This window comes from Manis javanica, chromosome 6, assembly GCF_040802235.1.
Source record: "Manis javanica isolate MJ-LG chromosome 6, MJ_LKY, whole genome shotgun sequence".
NCBI lineage: Eukaryota > Metazoa > Chordata > Mammalia > Pholidota > Manidae > Manis > Manis javanica.
Genome location: NC_133161.1, coordinates 49752139 through 49759473, shown reverse-complemented (window position 1 = coordinate 49759473; position 7335 = coordinate 49752139).

The window sequence follows — 7335 nt, the reverse complement described above, 5'->3', positions numbered from 1 at the left end:
TATCTTGTTCTCTTTACTGTAACCAGTGATTTTTATTATGGGCTGAGTAAGTTGTGTTTTCTCCCTCCTTGTCTTCTACAAGGAAGAACTCAATAAAGAGACAGACTTAGAACAGTCTTAAGGCAAGAGTTTATTAAAGCAAAAGCACACTCTATAAAGGGTGGAAAGCAGGCTGGCTGTAAACCAGAAACAGTCCTGCTATTAAGGTTAGGGTTGGTTTTTAAAATGGTGGAAAGTCCCTCCCTGCCTCTTACATCATTTAATTGACAGGTTGATCTGAGGCAGGTGGTAGCTGGTGGGATTTGTAGAACAGAACATGTTGTCTTGGAGATCGGCCAAGCAGGATGCTGATATCAGGCATTGTGGTCAACCAGGCCAAGCTGAAGGAATAAGAAACCACTCCAGAAACGGCCAGCCTGAGAAACAAGAGGGTTTTCTGATTTCAGCCCAGCCCCAGCAACAAGTTCTAGGCAACCATGTGGACTTCCTAGTCTGGCCCTAGCAACAAGTCCTAGGCAACCAGGTGGACTTCCTCCTTTCCAGTGTTTATAATCCCCTAGACATTGCAGCCCAAATTGTTTTCTTTCTTGGAGCCCCTCCTAATTAGCAGGAGCTGTTCTCTTCACTCCTCATTAAAAACTTTGCTGATTACTCTATACTTTTGTTGGTTGGCTTCATTCTTTGTTGCCTCCAAGACACAGTCCTGGGAAAAACAGCATCTCAGCTGGTAACAGATTGATAATTTTAGGTTATATGCACACTTCTTCCTAATGGACACTTATCCATAAGCACCCAAGCAAAACCAGTGTGTGTGTGTGTGTGTGTGTGTGTGTGTGTGGCAAGACTGCAATGTAAATTTATTATAATTATGGTGTAATGAACCCCAAGGTAGCTGCAGGTCACCTCTGGGTCTTACTGTGCCTGCAGCCAACCTGTGTTTGTGGTCCGGAAGCCCCATTGGGCTTTTTACATCTTGTTTGTTCCTGATAAGGTAGGAGACTGAACATTAGCAGGAGGGGTTTTGGGTGAGTTCTGCCATCTGGTTACCAGTCAGTAGGTGGAGAGGGGAAGGACCTTGTCCAGGACAAGGCAGAACCAGGCTCAAGTCTGTCTAGCTACCTGAGAAGGTCAAATAGAAAAATCCAGTCATTAGGATTTTTGTCTTCTCTGCAGCACTTGACACTAGGTCTTTGTTTTCTAAAAGACAACTACCCTCCCCTACAATGTCACCAGGGATTCCTTTCCATTGCCTTTCTTGGGCCTTATTTCCTCACCTACTAAGGCTGTTCTCAGGCCTCACTTCTTCTTTCTCCACATTCTTCAGTAAACCCATCCATGCAGTCCATAGTCCCTCCAATGCCAGTGGCTCCTAAACCTGTTTATTCTCCCTCATCTCTCCTGGTAAAAGTCCAGGACCTCATTTCCAACTGTTTGTTGATAGTTGCCACCTGTACAGTCTACACCTCAAATTCATGGCAAACCTTTACTCCCATTGTCCCCCAACTCTTTTCTGTTTCTGTGAGTGGTTCTCTCTGACACTCAGATTCAAACTCTTGAGTACTATTTAAAAATCTTCCTTGTCCTATGGCCCTCCTCAAATAAGAAATATAACTGCCCCAAGTACTAAATTATAATATTTGCTCTCGGGCTTTGTTTTGCCAAAAGAAACAAGCATTTTTAAAGTTTGCTTTGCCCTCGAGCATCCATCCATGGACACAGACCTCCATGAAAAGTCAGATAATCATCAGAGGTGATTTGTGAGCGTGGTTTGAAGATTTGTGGTCTCCAGCAAGGATGGTATGAGTGTGGGGTCCTTCTCATGGGATTGCAATACTTGAAGTCTTCGCTAAGGTTCCCTCCCTCCTTGCTGAGAAAGCTTACGTGGTCCCTACCAGTGCTTCTGCAGCCTTTCTTTCAATGCACCCAAAGCCTGACCAACCTTTTGATTTCCTTAAGAATATTAATATCTTCAATCTGGTGGCAGGCAAATCTTACAGCACATAAAATCCCAAAATTAACTGAGATGGCTATCTACTAAACTAGAGGTAGATCTGCTAAGAAAGACCCTGTAATCTCCATTAATGCTTCGTATAAACCTTAAGAAATACCACCTGAGAACTACAATTTGTATATACGTTGTGATGCTGGATGCAGGCCTTAGTGGCCTGTGCAGCACTGTGGAGCTTGGCGCCCTCTTGTGTTCACTACAGAGCTAAGCACAGCTGGCCTCCGTTGATTTGCCAAGCGTATTTTTAAATACATCTCTTATATGGGAAGAGTCTGAATTTAGCTACTAGTTTTTAAAAGGATTTGTCACCCCGAGAATCATATGTACACAAGGACAACTGTAGGAAAAACTGAAAATGTAAACCCCTTTAGATCCCTTATTTTGTCTTTGATCCTATTCTCTCCTACACTTTCCTTTTCCCATTTTTTTTCCCTCCAGAGCTCCCAGATTATATTAGATCCTGTAACTTGAGTATTTCATCTCAATTTAAATTTGTGTAACTTTTTAAGCTTCTAAGACATATTTTTGTCTATTAGGCATCAAAGTATCTTGTACAGATGGATAGATGAAACCAAGAGAACTGAATTAATTACATCAGATAATACAGGGGGAGGCAGGGGTGATGAGGAAGAGGAGAGCTGGGAGGCAGTTCTACTTTTCTGTGACTCCCCAATAATGTCCTGTGTTCTAAAAGAGTCTGGAAAATGACTTAACAAAGGTGGACAGAGTAATCTTGGACTTTGACAACCATGGACTTTAAACCTCCATTCCTATACTCACCAGTTGCACAAACTTGGACAAGTTATTTAACCTTTCCAAGCTCAAGTTTTCTAATCTGTAAAAAAGCAATAATATCTACCTCACAGGGCTGTTAGGAGGACTGATTGAGGTAATATATGTAGCATATTAATAGTATACAAAATTTATATTTAAAAATTCATGTTTTAAAAAACCACACACATACATAAAACATACAATATTGTTTTATGTCAAGGTGTGTCCTGAATGATTCTGAGAAAGAAAAGGACATACTGTTCTGTAAACGATCATTAAAAATAAAACATCATAGCTCTAGACACCATTGGCAAAAACATTTCACCTCAGAAATGAGTTGGCTTTTTAGTCAAAAGCATGGAACTGACTGTGAAAAGAGGGACAGATTTACAAACTCTTCCAGAATCTCGAATTGGCAATGACAGCTACAGTCAAAGAATAGGGCATTTGTACCCTAGCTCAATGTTTCAAGACCCAAATAAATACCCAGGATACATTAAACAGTGTTAAATTATATAGTAATGAAATTCTTCTGACTCTGCCTTCAGATAACTTAAATAAACATTTATTTTGAACTCTGTGTAAGGCCCTTCACAGACATGCCAATCACAAGGCCTGTCAAGTCCACCAACTACTTCCTCCTTGAGAGTCTGGAGATAACTGAAGTGGGCCCTCCCTGGGCTGTTGGAGTAAGAGGTCACTGATTAGGATGGAGATGGGTACCTGGAAACCTGTGCAGTGGCTTGGCTTAACTTATATTATGATGGAGTGTTTTTGTGCCCCTTTATTCCCCATCCCAAGCCCTCCCCCATAGTAACTACCAGTCACCTCTCAGTGTCTATGAGTCTACTGCTGTTTTGTTCATTTGGTTTTGTTTTTATATCCCACAAGTAAGTGAAATCATATGGTATTTGTCTTACTCTGTCTGATTTATTTCACTTAGCATAATACCCTCTAGATCTATCCATGTTGTTGCAAATGCAGGATTTCTCGCTTTATGGCTGAATAATATTCAACTGTGTATATGTACATCTTCTTTATCCATTCATCTATTGATGGACACTTTGGTTGCTTCCATATCTTTGCTATTATAAATAATGCAAAAGTAAATATATTTTTTGAATTGGGGATTTTGTTTTCTTTGGGTAAATTCCTAGAAATGGAATGGCTGGCTTGTATGGTATTTCTATTTTTAGTTTTTTGAGAAACCTCCATACTGTTTTCCCCAGTGGCTGCACCAATTTACATTCCCACCAACAATGTAGGAGTGTTCCCATTTCTCCACATCCTCACCAACACTTGTTATTTCTTGTCTTTTGAATAGTGGCCATTCTGACTGGTGTGAGGTGATATCTTTTATTTTTTTTTTATTTTTGTATTTTGTTATCATTAATCTACAATTACATGAAGAACATTATGTTTACTAGGCTCCCCCCTCAGGAATCCAGAGTTTTGCAGAACCCAGCAGCATCTAGGAATTCTTGCATGCCTCCCCTTGTCTGGGGCTGGGGCAAGGAGTCAATGACCTTTTTCCCCTCTGGCCTTAGTGCCCTTTCTCCCTGCGTGAGGAGGAAGCCCAAGTACTGGACTCACTGCTGGTAGATTTGTGCTTTCTTTTTTTCTATGGTCAGGCTCGGTATCCTGAGTCTGACAGGAGTTGCAGGAGGGCCTTTGTGCCTTTTGCACGACTTTCCTGGGTGTCACTGGCAAGGAGGAGGTCATCTACATACTGCAGGAGGGTGCAGCACATGACATCCCTCAAAAGCTGGCAAGGTCTGCAGCCAGTGCCTCTCCAAAGAGAGTGGGTGAGGTCTTGAACTCTTGTGGAAGCCGTGTCCACGTTACCGCCAGTATTCAGTTCAGTCTATTCAAACGCAAATAAGAGCTGGCTTTGGGGAGCGAGCCAGAGGCAGGAAAAGGCATCTTTAAGTCTAGGCAAGTGAACCATTTGGCAGACCGTGGGATCTGGCTGAGGAGGGTGTACGGGTTTGGGACCACCGGGTGTAAAGAAACAGTCACTTTGTTAATGACTCGCAGGTCTTGAACAGGCCGGTACCCTCCTCCTGGCTTTTTGACTGGTAGAAGTGGGGTGTTCCAGGGTGACTGACACTCGATTAGAATGCCTTCCTCTCTGAGTCTGATCAGGTGTTCCTGGATGCATGCTCTCGTCTCTTGTGAGAGGCGTACTGCCTCTGTCTTTGTGGCTCTGAGAATAGTTGCAGTCTTTTTCACTGAAGGGGGCTACAGGGAGGGTAACCACAGAGTGTTCTGCCCCTGTGTCAACTATAAAATTCATGTTTTGTTCCCCCACTTTCATTTTGACCATGGGCTCATGGGGGCCAAGAGTGAGAGAGCCCAATTCTTGTCAGTCTGAATCTGCTCCTGCCAGGCCAGTGAGCCTTTCCCCATGGGGCTCCTCCTGGTAGCAACCAGGCTTCAGGGCTTTGCCTCGGTTGGGGCATTTGTTCTTCTAATGCCCCTTCTCTTTACCATAAACATGATGGTCCTTGGCTAGGGGGGACCCTAGGCCTCCTCTCTTCTGTTGTGAACAGGGTGCGGAGAAACTGTTAACAGTTTTTTTAGGTTGCCTGATGGATTTTCAAGAGGGATTCTATGAGATCAACCAGGGCTTATGACTTTTCTGATGGGGTGTCAGTTGTAGAGAAGGGTTGATAGTAAAACATGGACTGTCTGGGCTGGATGGTCTCATATTTATTATGTCTTTCAGGCTCCCTTGTCTCTTACACTGGCAACTGATGGGGGCCTGCTCCCGGCCAAGGGTGCAGTCTGGCTGCTGGTCTGGGGGAGAGTGGGTTCACTGGTTCTGGAGTTGGCAGGGAGGCTGATGGCAGCAGGGTATCAGGGACGGGGGGCTGGGTGTTGACAGCCTTGGGGACATATAAGGTGGGGGCAATATTAGCTCTTCCTCTGGGTCACCAGCAAGACTATGCAAATGCTCAGGCTTCTGTTGATTCTTTGCAGGCTTCTTTGTTGAGGCAACTAAGACCCTACCCTGTCCCTGCCTGTTGCAAGTGAATCGCACCCAAGGGGGAAGAGTCTGGGCAACTCCTAACCAGGAGTCAGTGTACGGGAACTGGTCAGGATGACCTGGATCTCCAGTGATGACCCGCCAGACCTGACGGACTGTTGGGACATCTAGAGACCCTTCTGGAGGCCACCCTACACTTAAGGTGGGCCATTCAGATTCACACAGGGCTTTCATCATGCCAGGAGTTCATTTCACTCCATAGTCTTCTGAAAATCCCTTCCTGAAATTCTTGATCATAGTGTCAAGGACTGTGGGTTTACTATGCCCTGACCCCATGACGTGTCCGTGGACAGTGCTTCAACAACAGACAAGGTAGGGGTGCCCCCTCTAGAGAGGAGACCAGTCAGATGCCCGTCCGTTTGCACTCCTCTCAGAGACTTTGGTCAGCCTTGACTAAGGTGCACCCATATAAGTCCTGGGCCAAGTCAGCTGAAGCTGAATCACTGTTATGCCATGATGGCTGACCACCACCGTGTGAAGGGCCCACTCAGATTCCCTAGCACAGGCCATGGAATCACAGATTCAGTGCAGATGGAATGACTTCAGCCGCCCTGCACACTCTCTCGCACACTCAGACCAGAGTTTAAACACTCCCCCACCGGGAATGTCTACCTGTGAGACTTCCAAGAAGTCTCTGGGAGGTGATCAGGCTCCCTTCCACCCCCAACTGGTGTGACTGGATGGGTCAGGGGCCCCAGGGCCTTACTGGATTCCACATCGGAACCAGGTCCTCACCTGCCAAGCCTCCTTGAGTCTGGCGGGAACAGCGGAGCGGGGCTGGCCCAGGGTGACCAGGCGGGAGACTGCTGAAAGATCAGGTGGGGTGCACCTTCTCTGCTGTGATCTCCCGTTCCTTCACCGCCCCACCGTTGCCCCAGACTGGTGGCAACAAAGGGCCTGGGCAGTTGGGATTCCCGGTCAGGAAACCAAACATTGTGGAAAATACTGGAAAGCCTGGACTGGATCACTGACAGAAGAACCAAGCGGCACTCGGAGGTCTTGGAGTGGTGAGGCTTTATTTCACACTGGCGGGCTCAGAGGGGAGTGATCTCCCAAAAGTCTGAGCTCCAAACAAAGGCAAAGGGAGCAATATATATCTTTCTGCTTCTGTATCTGTTAACATTCTTATGTGCACAGCAAGCGAGCAGGCAAGGGGGAGGGAGTTTAGGGAGTAAGTGCCTGGCAGAGCGGGGAGTGAAGGGGAGGGGAAAGTTAAGGGAGTTCCCGTTGTCTTTGCTAAGCAGAGCAGCAGAAGGGAGCCACCTGGAGTAGACTGCTGTTATTCTAAGTTTTTCCCTATTAGTATAACTATGAATGTCAAAATGAGCTCTTTCACACTAATTTGGAGTTAACACAGCACTTACTCCAAAATTACAGCAGGGAGAGATGAATTAGAGCACTACAAGATAAAACCACAGGATTTAGGAAGCAAGCAATACTACTTTTCAGGAAAAAAAAGCCTAAGTATTATTCACTTTGGCCTGGGATGCAGAGTGACACAAGT